The sequence below is a fragment of the Pteropus vampyrus genome, unplaced genomic scaffold (assembly GCF_000151845.1).
Source record: "Pteropus vampyrus isolate Shadow unplaced genomic scaffold, Pvam_2.0 Scaffold461, whole genome shotgun sequence".
NCBI classification, from domain to species: Eukaryota; Metazoa; Chordata; class Mammalia; order Chiroptera; family Pteropodidae; genus Pteropus; species Pteropus vampyrus.
This window is the reverse complement of record NW_011889242.1, coordinates 176115-195599: the sequence shown is the minus strand read 5'-3', so window position 1 is coordinate 195599 and position 19485 is coordinate 176115. Positions and strand designations below refer to the sequence as shown.

The 19485-nt window shown below is 40.3% G+C and overlaps 2 non-coding genes and 1 pseudogene across 2 annotated transcripts; 1 reads left to right on the top strand and 2 right to left on the bottom strand.

Moving 5' to 3' along the window:
• Positions 1–3367: 3367 nt before the first annotated feature.
• LOC111732450 lies at positions 3368–3486 on the bottom strand (annotated as a pseudogene).
• A 1960-nt stretch (positions 3487–5446) lies between these two features.
• On the bottom strand, positions 5447–5518 carry TRNAQ-CUG. Its single transcript has one exon. It is a non-coding gene; the product is annotated as a tRNA-Gln (tRNA).
• A 6089-nt stretch (positions 5519–11607) lies between these two features.
• On the top strand, positions 11608–11680 carry TRNAM-CAU. The gene has a single exon. It is a non-coding gene; the product is annotated as a tRNA-Met (tRNA).
• Positions 11681–19485: the final 7805 nt, after the last annotated feature.

The window sequence follows — 19485 nt, the reverse complement described above, 5'->3', positions numbered from 1 at the left end:
TAAATGGGAGGAAGAAAATCAGCAAACTTATAAGAATAATTGATTTGCACCAATCCTTCTATTTCTCATTCTGGAGAAGGAGATATGAGCCATTTATGTAATAGGTACTTATTAAAAGCTATTATATACTGGGCTCTGTTCTTTAAGGCATAAAATCCTTCTAGATCTTGGCTGAGGAAATTGTTAAGTAAATTGTCTAAGGTCAAAAAGACAGAGCCACGTCTGGAATTCGAATAGACTTGCTCCAGAGTCTGAGCACTAACCAGTACACAAAAGGCTTCTCTTAAATCAACTCAAGTTTCTGCCAGTTTTTTGTTTGTTTGTTTGTTTGTTTGTTTTTTAACCAGATACTTGTATTGCTGGACTATTTATTACTCAGGACAACATTCTCTGGTGTAGGTTATTACTTTTAGTGAAAGATGCATAGAGTCCCAGATTATAGAACAATCTAGGAGAAGACACAGGATATAAGAACTCAAGGCATACTCAAGTAATACTGTCACTGAAAAATGTGATTTCTTTAGTCTTTTAAATATTTCTTTTTCAACTGGTAATTTGCTTCTCAACATTTAACTGTATTCTATGTCTTGAAGATCAAATCTTTGGAGACAGTGAGGGAAAAACTAATCTGACCAATCCTTTCAAACACCAAGGGTCTGGAGGATTTGGTTATAGGCATTTGGGTATGAGCAGAGTGTCTGGTAAACACTCTAAAAAAGATTCCTTCCCTTATGGAGCACACAGGCCACTGGAGGCATGGCGGAGACAGGGATGATAGCGCTCTCCAAGATGGTCACCATGTTTTTTCCCTCCTTGTATGCACATGACATTGCATCATCAAGAGGTGTAGTCTACTCTATTCCCTTGAATCTGGGCAGCCCTATTAATGCTCTGACCAATAATATATGGCAGAATGATTCTATACTAGTGTTGGGCCTGAACTGTTAGAGGACTGACATCATCCTTCTTGGTGTCTCAGAGTCCTTGGCCACCGTGGAAGATGTCTGTATTAGTCTGCTTGGGCTGCCATAACAAAATACCAGACTGGGTGGCTTTAACAGCAATTTATTTTCTCAGTTTATTTTCTGGAGGCTGGAAGTCCAAGATTAAGGTGTCACAGGGTTGGTTTCTCCTGAGGCTTCTCTTCTTGGCTTGCAGAGAGCCACCTTCTCTCCATGTTCTCACATGACCTTTCCTGTGTGCACACTTACCCCTGGTATCTCTTCTTCTTCTTATGAGGACACCAGTCCTATTGGATTAGGGCCCCATCCTTATGACTTCATTTAACCTTAATTACCTCTATAGAAGTTCTATCTCAAAATGCAGTCACATGGGGGGTTGGAGCTTCAAAATATGAATTCTGAGAAGACACAATTCAGTCCATAACAATATTCAATTACTCCACCTTGAGACTCTATAGAGGGATAGAGGGGCTCAGCTGAGCCCATCCTTTGAGCCATTCTCTGACAAAGGCATCAGGTATGTGAATGAAGAGCAGCACAATTGCCACATGGATACAGTTTGAGTTGCTAGTCAATGCCACATGGAGCCCTAACTTTGGGGGCAGTTTGTTACCTAGTATGAAATAATTAGAATAAGAAGTAGCAACAAGTTATTAAGCAAATCAATATATGGCAATATATGACAAGTGCTATAAAGGAAGAGACGGGATGCTATGAAAAAGAATAAAAGTGTGGGTAGTAATGGCATCCTGAGAAATTGTCGAAGAATCAGAGTACTTTGGGCCTAAGAAAAATTACAATGCCTTTTTTATGAGCTCTGAAATTATTTCTCTTCCCTTTTTGTGCTAAATTTCAACATGCAGATACCTCTGCTTTCCTTGGAGATGACTCACTTCCTCCAGTATCAGCCTCTCATAAAACTTAATCTTCCCAAGATTACAAAAATATTTAATATCTTCAGAGCTCACACTGGATAGTATTTAATTGACATTGAAAAAGCAATTCTCACATTGTAATTTTAAACTTATTAAGGTAAAATACACAAAAAGTGCACAAATTTTCACTACAGAGCTTAATGAATTGTTTACGTGTATGTAGCTATCATCCAGATAAAAATGAAGCATCCCAAAAGGCTCTCTCATACTTCTTCTCCATTAACACCCACCCTCTGGAGGTTGCTCAGAAGAAATCACTACTCCAAATTTCTAGAAATATTGTTTAATTTCGCCTGTTCTTGAATGTCATATAAATAGAATCGTTCGGTAAGCACTTTTTGGGGTCTGGCTTTTTTTACTCATCTTTGTAAGAATCTTCTTAACTATAGCAGCAATTTTGCCATCAATAGGTATTGAGTTGCCTTCAGTTCTGGTCTATTATGAATAAAGCTGCCCTGAACATTCTTATACATGTCTGTAGATGGACAAGTGCACTCATTTCTTGAAGTGGAACTGATAGATCACAAGATAGGTATGTTTAGTTTCTTAGATATTGCCAAACAATTTTCCAAAAGAATTGTCTCTTGTGTCTTTGCTTACTTTTCTGAACATTTATTTTAAATTCAACACCAACTTTTTGACACATTTTATGTTCAACCCCATGAAGCAATATTTTAGTCTATTTTCTCCCTTGGAAACATTCCTTTTGTAGTCCTCCTTCCTTCTGCTATACTCTAGACTGATTGCTTTCTAAGCAGCAGGCACCCTGGAGGTTGTCTTTACCTTTCTCCTGTGTTAGGTGCCCTATTACTGGATTTTACATCTTTCTTTCTTTCTTTCTTTCTTTCTTTCTTTCTTTCTTTCTTTCTTTCTTTCTTTCTTTCTTTCTTTCTTTCTTTCTTTCTCTCTCTCTCTCTCTCTCTCTCTCTCTCTCTCTCTCTCTCTCTCTCTCTCTCTCTCTCTCTCTGTCTCTCTCTCTTTCCTTCTTTCTTTTCCTTCTTTCCTTCTTTCCTTCTTTCCTTCTTTCCTATTTCCTGTTTGGTGGAACAATTCCTCAGAAGCTTTCTGAGAAAATGGCATGGGAAGCAAATTTCTTTGAGAGCTTGCAAGACTAAAAATATTCACTTACATTTCTAAGTGAATATTTTGGGAGTTTGGGTGGGTTTGGCTGGGTTTCAGAAATCTAGTGTGGAAATTATTTTCCTTCATATAAATGATTTGGAAGGCAATGCTTCACTTTTTTCCAGCAATCAAGTGTTGTTGAAAAGAAAGATGCCATTCTGATTCCTAATCCTAATCCTTTATATGCAAGTATTTTGTTTTCTCTCTAGCAACTTTTAGAATCTTCACTTTATCCCTAAGGTTCTGATATTTCATGATGATACGCTTTGATATGGAGCTTTTGTCACACATACAGGGCATTTGGAAGGTCTTTTAGGCTTTTTTTTTTTTTTTTTTTTTTTTTTTTTACGCCTACAGCACCTGGTATTCCTAGGTGGTCTCCTATCCAAGTACTAAACAGGCCCAACCTTGCCTAGCTTCCAAGATCAGACGAGATCAGGCACATTCAGGGTGGCATGGCCATGGACTGGAAGATCTTTCAAAATCTGGAGATTTATGGTCTTCGATTTTGGAAAACAATTTTGTGTTACGTCCTTATCTGCTTTCTTTCATTTTCTCCTTTTCTCTTCCTGAAAGCCTTGGTAGCTTGATGGCATATCTTTTACTATACACCCTTTTATTTTCTTATTGATTCTCTCCTATGTTCCATCTTCACCCCACATTTTCTAGGAGATTTCTTCAACTTTATTTTGAAATTCTTTAAAAATTTTTCTGCCATCATAATACTAATTTTAAGAACTACTCATTTCTCTTTCACGAAGACAATATATTTTCTTACCTTACCGAGTGAGAGATGTCCCCTGATCTCCACCCTTGAAATAATAATAAGCTGAATATCTAAAACTCAACAAATAACACCCAACCTGCTCACAAGCATGTCTGAGCGAGGAGTCTGTGCATTAGAGCTTCCAGAGGAATGGATTCAGACCTGCATTGCTGAGGGCTCACCAGGCCTTCTCTTGCCCCCTCTCCATTATCTTGTTATAGGCCTTTCCAGCCAGTAACTCTCTTAGTATACCTAATCATTTCTTAGAGTCTGCATCTTGGAGTATCTGGACTAAAAGGCAGATTAAGTGGGTCTGAAACAATATTTGAGTGGGAACTTTAAGTTATTAGTACACAGAAAAATCCATGTACTTACTTGTATGGTGAAATAGAGGAAAACCAAGGGAATAATCACGAGAATGATGAGTGGTAAAACTCCCACAACGACCAAAACCATTTCGATAACATCCACTGTACAATTCACCCAGGTCCATACGTGGTAATAGAAACGCATGCCAATTATAAACATGTTCTGAAAGATTAAAAAAAAAGAAAAAAAGTCCAACGGAGCGGGGATGAGTCTGTTTGTGGGGTTCTGGAAGTCTGGCTGCATTTTCACTCTCGCGCTTAGCCCTCTTTCAACTCCTGAGCAAGCCAGCTCCTGAATGTCACATCAGCATCCAGTCTTCACGCGCACGACTCCTAAAGGCCACTGACTTCGCCCTCTTTGGTCTATATTAACTCACCGGTTTTCTCCCCAGAGTTTCACTGGCTCGCTCACTTCTTCCCTCCTGAACTCCTGCCAATTTGGTTGGTTTGCCAGGCGTCTTAATGGGAACAGCGTCTGCGCTAAGTGTTCTTTATCGTCACGGATAAAGGGAGTTCTTTTTTGTCCAGCCACAGGAGTCGGTTCTGGGTTGTCAGGCTCCTGTAGTTCCAGTGCCCTGGGGCAGAAGGAAGGGAAAGGAGAGAAATGCCGAACTGTATCCCAGGTTGAGAGGAAAGCCTCGCGGATTTCAGTCAAAGTTCCTGACTTCAGTGAGAAGATACATTTTATTTATTGGATAAACCTTAAACTATGAGAAAATTTAATGGCTTATAGCGGGCGCACATGCATCGCAATTGAAGATTTAGTAACTTGAAAACCGCTCTTCCAGTTGTGAAGGTGACCGAGTGGTCATATGCGCCAGGTTTAAATTCTGCTTTCCCAGCAGGATACGGTCCTGCGTGTGTAGACACGGTTTCGAGTCCCAGCCCTGGCAGGGATTCTTCCTCCCCTCTAACCTCAACCACTTTCTCAGTCTTTTCTTTGTTTTCGTTCTTCTCTCTACCTTTTCCTTTTCGACCCTAACGACTGACGCTCAGTGAGGTCTGTCCCCTTTCTTTTGATTGCTACTTAATCACGGATCACGTTCTCCTCTGTGTTCTGGTTTATTCATTGAACGCTCGTTTACCGAAAGTTCATTGTCCTTGGGGTGTCCTGGGAGAAAAATTATTCTGGTGGAAACAGAACGGACACAGACTCAGTGATTTACAGTGTGGTCCTTGCGGTTACCGGCCAGATAGGCTGCAGTCTCCTGTTTCCTCACTGCCCGAGCCCCTCAAAGATCAAAGTGCTGGCATTGTAAGCCGTATGACTCGTTCTAAAGTAAGAAAACGGAAAGGTTCCACCGAGATTTGAACTCGGATCGCTGGATTCAGAGTCCAGAGTGCTAACCATTACACCATGGAACCGACTTTGGTGGAGGTGTCCTTCACTGTAGTATTTCCCCTTATTCCCCTACTATCTCTTTCCTGCTTTTTTAAAAGCAAAAGATATATAAATGGATGGAAAATGAATGTGGGAAGTGGTTATCACTGATTGCTTTCACTGAGCCTCCTTCCCAGGTTTCTTTCCTAGATGTCAGGGACAGGGCACGGTCCTGATCCGAGAATATCGTTACCCCTGGCGATTTTGATTTTGCCTTCATTTCCGACCCACGCAAGGGCAACTTGGATTTTAATCTCACTGTTCAGAAGGGAGATTTTGCCAAAATAAAAATATAACATCTTTCTACAGTTTCACTAACTCATTCAAGGATACCTGAAGACGCCTCTAGAGCAATTGTGGCGTTTCTTGGTACTTTCCGCTCAGCTGTAATGGTGGGCTTGAAATTTTTAAATCTGTCGTCCCATTCCAAAATGCCTTAAATGCAGGACCAGATCTCATTCCTCTTTGACACCTGAAGGTCTGAAACGTAGTAGAAGCTTAATCAATGCTTATTGCCTGAACGCATAAATGAAAGGATTATTGAACGAATGACTGAGTTAATAAATAAATACTCCATGGGAGAGGCCACTTCATAGTTAAATCTGACAACTCTAAAGGGATAACTTACATCTTTTTTTTTTTTTTCCCCAGGTCGCAGCTCCCCAGGTAGACATTTCAGGGTAAATAATAACATAAACGTAGACGCTTTAAAATGGAGGCGGAGCTGCCATGCTAGAGGAACTGCCTTGCTCGTCTTGAGTCTCAAACTTTTGGAATGTTAAAAAGGGCAAAATAACCTCTGCATTGGGCCTGTGCAACCTTGTGTCTCAAAAAAAAAAAAAAAAATTGTTTGCAAAGATAACAAGAAGCAGGTATTATGATTACCAGGCCGATGGCTACTAGATTGAAAATTAAACACATTTCTTAGAATTAACATCACCATGTTATCTGCACCAATAGAAATATCTTCCTTCTATCGATGTAATTGTTCCTCTTTCCATTGCCTTTGTCTCTTAATTTGAACACTATGTGGGCTTCTGCCTTAATCAGTGCATCCTGAATAACCATTCTTATTGATCATGAAAAAATACTTGTTCCCTCTCACTTTGAAATGTCTTTTATTTTTTAGGTTAGCACCGGTGTTCACATGGCCCCATAAATAGGTGTCCTTGGATATGGGTGACGAAGAGAGGATATCACAGTCATTTATTTTTATAAATAGTCATTTATTTTTATAAATCTTAACTTTAAGATAACATAAATATTTACCTAGTTACTGTAAGAATAACAAGTAAAAAAAGATCATATATGAAGCATAGCAGGAAGAATTACTCAGATATTAATTACTACTTTAGTCACTCTAAATATTAATTATTGGCCATCTATTGTTAATGCATGTAGTCTCCCAAGCCTGTATGACTAAGGAATCCCTGCATTATTTTCTGGCATTCGTCTTTTTGTTATATCTCCAGCCAAGCAAGATGCCTATCACAAAATAGCTGCTCAATAAATATGAGTTGAAGCGAATATATCTTTTGAGAAGTAGGGAGGAAACAGTGAAATTCAAAGACTTTGGGCCAGCAAAGCCATCCTGAGAAAAAAGAACGAGGCTGAAGGCATCACTCTGCCTGACTTCAAATTATACTGCAAAGTGACAGTAATCAAAATGGCATGGTATTGGCAGAAAAATAGACACATGGACCAGTCGAACAGAATCGAGAGTCCAGAAATAAACCCATATTTATATGGGCAAATAATTTTTGACAAAAAAGCCAATAATGTACAGTGGAGAAAGGAAAGCCTCTTCAATAAATGGTGCTTGGAAAACTGGAAAGTCACCTGCAAAAGAATGAAACTAGACTGTTGTCTATCACCATATACCAAAATTAACTCAAAATAGATTAAGGACCTGAATATAAGATCTGAAACAATGAAATGCATAGAAGAAAAGATAAGCACTAAACTCAAGGACCTTAAACTCAAGGACCTTGGACTTAAAAAGGATTTTATGAATTTGACTTCAAAAGCAAGGGAAGTAAAAGCTAATATAAATGAATGGGACTACATCAAAGTAAAAAGCTTCTGCTCAGCCAAAGAAATCATCAACAAGGTAAAGAGACAACCGTCTGAATGGGAAAATATATTTGCAAGCAATGCCTCTGATAAGGGCCTAATATCCAAAATATACAAAGAACTCATACAATTCAATAACAACAATGACAAAAAAAACGATCCAATCAAAAAAATGGGCAGAGGACCTGAATAGACACTTCTCCCTAGAGGGCATACAAATGGCCAACAAATACATGAAAAGATGCTCAAAATCGCTAGCTATTAGGAAAATGCAAATCGAAACCACAATGAGATACCATCTCACATCTGTTAGAATAGCTATAATCAATAGGACGAATAATAACAAATTTGGAGAGGATGTGGGAAAAAAGGAACCCTCATACACTGCTGATGGGACTGCAAATTGGTACAGCCACTATGGAAAGCAGTATGGAGTTTCCTCAAAAAACTAAGAATTGATCTACTATATGTTCCAGCAATCTCTCTACTGGGTATATACCCCAAAGACTTGAAAACCCATATCCAAAAAGATATGATTTGCACACCAATGTTCATAGCAGCATTATTCACAGTGGCCAGGACATGGAAGCACCGAAGTGTCCTACAATAGATAATTGGCTAAAGAAGCTGTGGTACATATATACAATGGAATATTACTCAGCCATAAGAAGAGATGAAATACTGCCATTTGTGACAACAAGGATGGACCTCGAGATAATCATGCTAAGCGAAATAAGCCAGACAGAAAAAGTTGAAAATCACAAATCACTTATATGTGGGATATAAACCTAAAAGCAACAAGTGAACAGAACAAACAGACTCATGGACATGAAATATAGACTTGTGGTTAACCGAAGACTATAGAGTAGTGGTTACTAGTGGGGTTGGGGAAGAAGGGGGAGGTAGACAGGGTAAAGGGGGTCAAAGATAGGGGAGTAGAGGAAGGGTGAAGTGGGTAAAGGGGATCAAATATGTAGTAGCTGAAGGAAACTGGACTTTGTGTGGTAAACACAGAATAGAATATACAGATGTCAAATAATAATGTAGAGCTGAAAATTATATAATTATATAAACCAGTGTTACCCCAATAAACTTAATTTAAAAAAAAAAAGACTTTTGGGCCAGGTGACTATAAAGTTCTAAGTGTCTGTCCCTTCCCTCCACACAGATAAACTCTTCATTCTACCTTCACAAATCTCCTAGCCTTAAAAGATTATCTAAGCTATTGCAAATACAGCTGAATAATGGACTGAGTCTTTCTTCTCCAGCACAGGTGGCATACTTCTTATTCCATGAGCCACAACCTTATTTCTTAAAGAAAAAGAAAAATGTCCAATGGTTTAAAATACCAGAATCTCAAAAATCCACTGTTCAAATACTGGCTTTAAACTTCTCTCTGAGGATAGGCAAGGGGAAACCGTTTTTTCAACCTTTGTACATTACCCACCCCCTCCCCCACCCCCCAAGAAAGGAGAGTGGGTAAAGATCTGGAAAATAGGGCAGATAGCTATGGGTTGATTTGTTCTTCAGTCTGGAGTTCATTCACCTCTTCACTGGAATTGCCTATGGTTGATTCAGCGATGTTGCAAGGTGAATGCAAACAAATCAACCCCACTGAGGAATGAGTAGGGGAAGAGACGACTGGGCTCCATAACACAGAAACAATCTATTCTCTGGTAATCTGAGCACTGGTGGTTTGCAGTTACCTGGTAGCAGGGCTGAATCCAGAAAGAGCAATTCAGTGCAGCATAATTAGCAGTCCAGGAACAAATTTCGTTGGAGTGTCCTATAGAAAGGGGACTTCAGAACACATGACCCTACCTAAAACTGAAAATCTCAGGGTATTGCTGGCTCCTCAGCTCTATATAACTTGCTCACTTCACAAATTGAAAAGATATTCTTTCATGTACTTATTCATTGAAACTGACCACAAATATTTATTTAGGTTTCATGAGGTGGGGAAGCAAGAGAAATAGGGCTCTGTATCTGACAAGGCTTATGATGCATGACAATCCCTCAAAAATTTCCAAAATTATGGTAAATGCTAAGTGATGGAATGAATGATAACAGAGCATACCCAATGTATACCAACAGGAATACCTAATTAAGGGCTGGTAGCAATAGGAAAGCCTGCCAGAGGAAAGGATGGCTGAGCTGAGGACTGCTGCAAGCTCCCCAGCTCATTGCATTTCTCCTTTGCTGTATTTGTCAGATTTAGATTTTTAAAGATTCATTTACAAATTGGTGAATTCACTCATTCGACTTATGACAAATATCCACTCATTTTAATAACTCAGATTGAAGTATCTAAAGTAAAACTTATAATCTCCCCCTTTTCTCTCATCTGACACTATCATCACTGGGGGCAATTTGAAATGTGTCCTATACATTGTACTATTGTACCATCCGGTTACATTCTTTAATCTGATAACAATGTATCTAAGATGCTATTCGTAGTTCAATTTCATTCTTTGCAGTAGAAGTTATAATATCTTGGGGCCATTATGCTTGTCTTCTCCACTAGGCACCAGGGCTGGTGCCCTTTATCTTGTTCCTCTCCATATCCTCATTGCCTGATTGTAATTCTAGAGGGAGAGATCAAGAGAGGCTTCCAGGAGAAAGCAACTTCAGAGCTGAGACCTAAAGGATCAGAAGCAGTGAAGTCGAAACGCTTGGAGCAGACCCAGGGAACCTAAGCGAAAACTCAGAGACGCGCGCGCAGAGGAGCAAGAGGGCCTCTAGTTGGTGAGATGTGAAGGGCAGCTGAGTAGAATCGCTGCAGCTCAGATCAGCATAATTAGGGTTAATAAATGCGAAAGGAGAATGCCGTGGGAATGCTGAGAACGGCGATGGGGCAGGACTCAGATTCAAGAAGATTCAGGGAGATGGACAACTATTCGTGTGTCATTTACTGAACACTGTAATAAATAAGTACTGCTGTTATCAACGGATCCTAAGTAAGCATCTAGAACATAGTAGGCGCCGAATCAATATATATTGGATACTCCTAGGTAGTGAAAACACAATAGTAAAGGGAATGCGGCACACAAGCACGTGCTCAGTAACTTTTCGGTAATTGAAACAACTAATAGAATATCTCGCGTCGTTGATTGGTTTTGGAGAAGGTGCGGCCGCCGGAGGGAAGAAGCAGCAGGAATTGAGAAGCCTACCTAAAGTCGAATACTGCGGAGGAAAGGTGATGGGGATTAGAACCCACAGCACCTAGGAGGACTCGAGTATTAAGTCAGGTGTTCTAGTCCGCTCCGCCACTATACCTTGTTGATGAACTTGTGCGCCGCCAAAGCTGAACGTCGCTCCTTTACCATTTTTTTTTCTCTCTTCCTCTTCACCTTCGCTCCTCGTCTTGTATGCCCACCCTTCCTCCAGCATTCTCCTTCCCTCACTCCCAGCTCAGCCCAAGAATCTTCTGACCCTCCCGACCACCGTCAATTCTCTTTCTCACACCTCCCACGTTGACTCTCTGCAGACCGAGAGTTCCAGTGGATGTTGTGGACTCTAGATACGCTTGGACTGCAGGAAGTAAATCTTTGAACTTCAGGAGTGAGCAAGTTCGGGCATTTGGTTTGAACCCAGCGGCTGCTAAGAATCCTGAGATTCCCTTGTCCACCCTCCATCTATTTCAGGGGACCGAGAGCCTCCACAGAACCTCAGGAGGGAGCAAAAGACTGCAGTCCCTGCTATTTGTCTGGTTTCCCTATGTCCTCAGGTCCTAATCATACTGGAACAGAACTTCCTCAGAGTCCGAGCTCAGTTGCCCTCAAAGCACCTGAAGTCCACAGAAAAGTCCGCGCGGGAAATGGAGTCAAGCTAGTTAGTGGGCCCTTGCCCTGTTCTGCGTGGTTTTGTCATCCAAACTTTGGCTATTTTAGACGAGAATCAAATCAATTCCTCTTTATTTTGAAACAGTTATTTAAATTTTTAAATGAATCTTTCTTATAATGATGTTGATGGGCGCTTAGTAAAAGCTGCTCGACCGCTTGCCTCTTTAGCGCAGTAGGCAGCGCGTCAGTCTCATAATCTGAAGGTCCTGAGTTCGAACCTCAGAAGGGGCATTATGTTTTCCCTTGCTTAAAGAAACTCGACAATAAATGGAGTTAACAAATCTTTGTTATGTCAATTTTTTTTCCGTCGAAAGTATACACTATGACTTAAGAGAAAAATCTGAGGAAACTGCTTAGGTGTGATTATATGAGTAATTTACCGTTTAAGCCAGATATAGAGATATGGGGTAGGGGGCACTTACAGCGTACATTAGTTTTGTTTTGTAATTTTCTTCTTTTTTTTCTTTTCCAGTTTTATTAAAATATAATAGACAATTACTTGCTTTTATTTACATTGTACAATTCAATGAGTTTTTTCAATTGTAGTTGGCATACAATAATATACTAGTTTCAGTTGTACAGCATAGTGATCAGAGATCCACATAACTCGCAAAGTGATCACTCCACTAAATCTGGTACTCTCTTCTCCCTTACATATTTATTACAACATTATTAACCATCTTCCCCATGCTACTCTCTACATCTCCATGTCTATTCTGCGACTATCCATTTGTACCTTTTAATCCCTGTGCCTTTTTTGCTGTGCCGCCAATCCTCCTCTCATCTAGTAGCCCTCAAAATATTCTTTGTATCTATGAGTTTATTTCCATTTCTTGTTGTTGTTTATTTTGTTCTTTAGATTCCACATGTATGTGAAATCATATGATATTTCTCTATCTCTATCCGACCCATTTCATTCAGCGTAATACCCTCTAGGTCCATCATACAATATCTTTTTCATCCCCTTCCTTTTAATCTGTGTGTCTTTTAATCTGAAGTGAGTCTCTTGTAGGCAGCATATGTAGGGTCTTGTTTTCTTATCCATTCAGCCACTCTATCTTTTGGTTGGAGCACTTAATCCTTTTCCATTTGAGGTACTTATTGATAGGAATGTAGTTATTACCATTCTTTATTCACGTTTTTGATACATACTTTTTCCTCTTAAATAAGTACCTCTAACATTTCCTGTAATGCTGGCTTGGTGCTGATAAATTCCTTTAGCTTATTTTTGTCTGGGAAGCTCTTTCTCTGTCTTTCAACTCTAAATGACAGCTTTGCTGGATAAAGTGTTCTTGGTTGTAGATCCTGTGTTTGAATATTCTGTGCCATGCCCTTCTGTCCTGCATAGTTTCTTTTGAGAAATCAGCTGCCAGTCTTATGGGTGCTCCCTTGGAGGTAACTAACTCTTTTCTCGTGCTGCTTTTAAGCTTCTTTCTTTATCTTTAACCTTTGGCATTTTAATTATGATGTGTCTTTGTGTGGGCCTCTTTGGGTTCCTGATTTTGGGGACTCTGAGCTTCTTGGGGTTTTATGTCTATTTCCTTCACCAAGTTAGGGAAGTTTTCCATCATTATTTCTTTAAATGGCTCTTCAACGTCTTGTTTTCCTTCCAGTACCCCTATGACATGGATATTTTTACATTTTATAGTGTCCCATAAGCTCCTTAAATTATTATTATCGTCCCAGCTTCTTTTTTCTTGCCATTCTGACTGAGTGTCCTTGGCTTCCCCATCCTCTATATAGATCACTTGATCTTCTTCTTTATTCACTCTGTTTATTCCATTGAATATACTTTTCATCTCCAATAATGTGTTCTTCATTTCTGACTGCCACCTTGTTATAATTTCAATTTCCATTTTTATGTTTTTTGGCTCTTTGTTGAAGTTCTCACTGAATTCATCTACACTTCCCCTAAGTTCATTGAGCATCTTTATAACCAGTATTTTGAACTCTGCATCTGTTAGATTGCTTGACTCCATTATTTCTGGATCTCTGTTCTGTTCTCTCAGATGGTTTCTGCTTCTTTGTCTTCCCAGTTTGGCTGCCTTTCTGTGTCCGTTTCTATGTACTAGCAAAACTCCTAAGTCTCCAGGTCTTATTAGTGAGGCTTTATGAAGTAGGTGTCCACTTCAGAGAGGGGTTCAGCTGTAGGCCAAAGTTAGCCCCAGCCTGTGCCCCTCTGGGGCAACCTGATAAGACTGAGTAAGCAATCCATAGATGATGTGCTTATAGTTACCTCAAGAGGCCCCACCAAAAACCGAGGTCAGCTGCCACCAGTGTGGGTCTTGGCACTGCTCAGCAAGGAGCACCTGACTCACAGAGGACACAACTGAATGTGGCTTGGGTGTGGCCCTGAGTTGGTGGAGGCAAGTTTCAGGGACTCCTCTGGGCAAAGAGACCTCTGTTTTCCAGTTTGATCATGTCTCAGTGAGTCCACACACTGGGAGGGAGGAGGGCTCCACTGCCACTTCTGTACAGAGTGAGTCTCGCCTCTGGCCCTCACTCTGACAACTCAGTGTTCCCCTGTAAGTTCTGGTGCCCCATAAGTAGCTAACCCAGTGCTGGTGCTCAGAGCAAGTAAGGTCCCTCACCACAAAGTCTACTACTGAACACGGCCCCTTTAAGAGATGTCTGCAGCAGACAGCTGCCACTGCTATGGCCTCTGTCCTGCTCAGTTGCTTGGAACTAGGCGGCCTCGTGTCCTTGCCCCATCCTACCTCCTCCTGTTGCAGGGTGATTTTTTATTTCTGTCCATAGTTGTAGGGCTCATTCATCTAAATCCCTGGTGATTTTCCTCGCTGTTTGTTCCTTATTTCTGTCACAACTTTGATTTGGTTGCAAGAGGGATGAACTGAACCACTATCATCTATGCCATTTTTTTCTCTCTGTCTTGTAATTTTCAACTCTATGCTGCTTTTATCTTGATTTAAGTCTATTAACATTTCCCATTTTATCTATTGTAGTGTAGTTGTGTAGACTACCTCAAATTTGTTTTTAAAAAGAGTGACATGAATAAATACATAATTAGGAATGTAGTATGTGACAATAATTGTGTTAAACTCAGTATTTGAAGAAGAAATTCTTTTTGTGGATTTAAGGAAGAAAAGTGGATGAGAGAGTAAATCCTTTGTCTAAGGTGGCACAACAAAAACCATTAAATACAATGTTCTAATTGATCTTCTATTTTTATAGTAACAGTAATAATGATAACACCAAAATTTCATTGAACTGTTAGCATGTAACAGACACTATTCCAAGAATTTACTTGCATTATCTCGTTTAATTTGGAACCTTGGGTCATGAAAGTATACATGTTTGTTTCTCTAAACATTCTTTAATCTGTACTTCATCTCGAGAGCATTTAATCACAATTTAAATATTTTAATATTTATGGTATAATTCATCATTTAATGGCTGACTCTCCCTTCTAAAGGGTAAACTGCCAGGACTGAAGTGGTGGTTTTCCATTGCTGTAAATCCAGGGCAAAGCAGAGCTCCTTGGTCAAAATACATTCTGAAAACCTATTTGTTGAGAGCTCTTTGTGCTAGGCATTCTTAAGGTCTGGGCAAGGGGAGCTTAGAGCACAAATTTTGAAGACCAAAAACAAATGGGCCGGGCAATTCTCTGATTATATACAACTTTTAGAAATAATTGTTTAGGTTACAATATATAAGGATGAGAGTTATTTTTTCACCATGAACTGAGGGCAGAAATAGTCTTGAACTATATTCAATGGGTGCAACAATGGAGTCAGGAATTAGGAAAAGGAACTTGGATAGAATTTAAAAAGACAGACATTTTTGTCCATGTATTTTCTTTACACTAGAATATACAGGAAAGAACTTTATCTTAGATGCTTCCGTTAGTAAAACCCTAGACTCTCAAACCTTGAGGGTTCCAGTCCACTTGAGCAAAATGAAGGGTCAAGTACTTTTGCCCCCACATCAGTGAATGATGCCCATACAAACCAAAGAAAGATAGTGAGGTAAATACATGGGACTTCTAGAGTAAGATGTCCTCAGGTTTTGTGAAGAGAACTATTTATATTTAAGGAGCACCTCAGAGTATGAGACTTTGTGTCAGAAACATAGTCTTTGCCTGTTAATCCCACTTACCTAAAAAAATAAAGCCAGAGTGGAGTTACTACATTCACTGTGTAAAGGATGTGGTTGGCCATTTGTAGAATTTTCTGAATGAAGTAGAAGTAATCTACTCAAGAGTTGGTTGGTAAGTGAGCGGCTGAGGAATCTTTTCTGGATATCCAAATTTAATACATATACCAAGTTTAAAAATTAAATAGAACCAAAAAAATCTCTTCTAACCAATGGTATCGAAACCTTGTTTAGGAAAATAGCATGCTATGATCAGAACTCCATGTTTCCATCTCTGCCCAAGGGAAATCACATGAGCCAACATAATTTTAAGTCAGTTTGGGTTGGCTTGGCACCAGACCACCACTGCTTGAATCATAGTCATTAATATTTTATTACTCTCATTACCCATATTACAGTTGCACAGAGCAACCATCTAATGTTATTTGCTTTCCAATGTAGAGTTTATTTTATATAAAAGAGAATATGCCAATCAACCACTGCTATGGCTATAGTATATCCACATCCACACTCTGGCTTGGGACGCCTCAGACATTTGGTTATTGTGAGTCAGTCCTACAAGCCTGCATAACTCTGGGTGAATTAAAAAATAGTTTCTGATTCTACAAAGGAGAGGAACAGATTCTGAATGGTGATAGCTCTAACAAGGATCAAGTATTCCTAAGGAACTGCCTGAATAACCGGGCCATCCAGGTCTTCGACTTCTCCCAAATCCTTAACTATATCAAATGCAGGCTCCTGGAACCAGAGGCTGAGGGTCCAAAAGACACTGTTAAGATTTTCCCTATTACATGCCTCTTTAAGTCGGGACCAGAATGAACTGTTGAGGGAGCTATCCTAAAATATATACTCTCTAGAGGTTCTGGCAACTTTCAGGAACACTCTAATCATTGCTCTCTCTTTTTCCAACACAGCAGAGCCAAAGAGGTGTGGCCTGCAAGATGCATTTCACTAGGTGTCTCCTGAAGAGAGTACTGCAAAAATCCAAAATTGAGATGTTGATTGCCTGGAATAAGATAGTGATAGGGAATATGGAAGGAAAAGAATAACATTTTATATGCTAATTAGTTCATTGGTTTATTTGTATTTTTTGTCAGATACTGTGCTAGGCACTGGAAATACAGGAGTGGCTAAAACAGACCCAGTGATCGCACTCATGGAATTTACAATCTAAGGCCGGGGGAAGAATAGACAATTAAGATGTTAAAGAAAAGGACAAGACAACTTCACATAGTAATGAGTGCTGTGAAAAAAAACCAAAACAGGTTGAGGTGATGTGATGGGAGGTTGGAGAGTGAGAGATGGAATGGTGTATTAGTTTTCAAAGACTGTCAAAACAAATTACCACAAACTGGGTTGGTTTAAAACAACAGAAATTGATTTTCTCAGAGTTTTGGAGGCCAGGAGTCCAAAATCAAAGTATCGATAGGGCTGTACTACCTCTGAAGTCTCTAGGAAAGAATACTTTCTTATCTATTCCCAGCTTTTTGTTGTTGCCGGCAATCTTTGGTACTCACTGGCTTGTGACAGCATAACTTTAGTCTCTGCCTCCATCTTCACATGGCCTTTCTCCTTCTGTATGTTTCTGTCTTCACATGGCTTCCTTATAAGGACAACGGCCACTGAATTTGGGACCTACCCTAATCCAGTATGATTTTATCTTACTTTACTTAATTGCATCTGCAAAGACTCTATTTCCAGATAAGGTCACATTCTGAGGTTCTGGTGGAGTTGTGTTTTTGCAGAACACAATTCAACATAGTACAGATGGAAAACCAGTTAGGACCAGATTGAATAGGGAGGCCAAGGCAAGGAGATTGTATGTACACATGAAGAAGAAATAGCAAGACTTGATGGGAAAATTGAATATCAGGTTTTCATCTATCTGTCCATTTATTTTTTCAATAAATTAAGTTGCACCAGGTTTCTGGTCAAGGTGGCAGCATGGATAGACACTGTGGTTACCTCTTCTCACAGCCACATCAAAATTACAACTAAACTACAGAACTGCCATCATTGGGAGTTACCTGAAGTCTAGCTGAATAGTGTCCTTCAACTGGGAACATACAGAATATACCACCTCAAGACTGGTAAGAGGGGCAGAGATGTGAAACAGGCTGGTCCAACACCCACATGTAGCAGTTGATAATTGAGAGAAATATCTTAGCTATGGAGGTCCCTCTAGAAGAACAAGGGGTCCCAGTGCCACAGTAGGCTCCTCAGCACAGGGTTCCAATGCTGAGAAGAGAAGTCTCCACAACTTCTGACTGTAAAAACCAGCAGAGACTGTGGCTGAGTGAGATGGAGGGCTACTGAAGTCACAGACATTTCTCTTAAGGTGACTTCACATGGACTTATTTAGTGACGGACTCACATGCTCTGAGCTCCAGCACTGGGGATGCAGCTTGAAAGGAGCCAGAGATATACAGGGAGGAAATGAGTTGTCTGGCTTCAGGACGAGGGCTGAAGGGGCAGCTTTCTCCCAGACAGAAGTGCTGGCAGAAGACATTGTTCCTTTGCTGAGGTCTCCCCTACCAGGCTTGCAGATCCAGATGGGTGCCTTATCTGAGTCTCCATCAAAGTAGCTAATACTGGTGTCCCCATCGAGTGATTCCCTCAACCCCTCCCACCCCAATGTGCAGGCCCACCCAAGCCACTTCCAATGGATTTTCCATACAAAAGACTGTCTTAGCTCATGCTGCTGACTTTCCTAAAATCTCTCAAAAGTTCACAAAACCTAAACAAGCAGCATCTGGCCTTGACATGCCCCGTATCTCTTGCTGAGCAGCCCTAAGCCTGGAACTAGCAGCAGCTGGCTTCTTGAGGTACTTCCAAGTCCAGCATGGGTGCTAGCCACTTGTGGATTGCTTGGTAGCTCATGCCAGGTGGCTCCAGGCAGGGTACAGGCTGTAGCTAAACTTGGCGTGCGGCAGGGCGGCTCCCAGAAGACCCTGACCTGTATGCCTGGTGGCTGGCTTTGGTCTAAGCCAGAGCACAACCTGGGGTCACATCTGAGGATGACACACCCAAAGGGCAGATGAGGTAGACATCAAAGCCCTGCTAAAGTGAATCCTGCCCTGTAGGGTCAGCCTCTGCACAACAGCTTGGCTAGTCATCACAACCAATCAGCCCAAGGGTCAAGCCCACCCATTGACAAGCAAACAGCAACTGAGGCTCAGCTATAACAGGAGGTCAAACACAAACCATGCAAGAAATATACCTGGAGCACCCAGCTCAGGTGCCCAGGGAAGACTGCTGCTGGGACTCACAGCACACCTACTATATAAAGCCGCTCTACTGAGATTGGGAGATATAGCAGCTCTACCTAATACATAGAAACACAGAGAGGTAGCCAAATTTGGGAGACAAAGAAACATGTCCCAAATAAAGGAACAGAACAAAGCTCCAGGAAAAGAATGGAAAAAAATGGAGACAAGCAACCTGCTAAATTCAGAGTTCAAAATACTTATTATAAGGATGCTCAATGAACTTAGGGGAAGAGTGGATGAAATCAGGGAGAACATGAACAAAGATATAGAAAACATAAAAGTGGAGACAGAAAACAAAAAAGAACCACACAGAAATAAAAAATACAATAACTGAAGTGAAGAATACATTAGGAGGAATTAACAGTAGATTAGATAAAGTGGAGGATTGAATCAGTGATTAAAAGATAGGGTAGCAGAAAACACCCAATCAGAAGAGCAACTAGAAAAAAAGAATCCAAAAAAATGTGGATAATTTAAGGGGCCTCTGGGACAACATCAAGCATACCAATATTTGCATCATAAAGATACCAGGAGAGCAGAGAACAAGAAATTGAAAACCTATGTCAATAAATAATGTCTGAAAACTTCCCTAAACTGGCAAAGGAGATAGATGTACAAGCCCAGGAAGAACAAAGAGTCCTAAACAAGATAAAC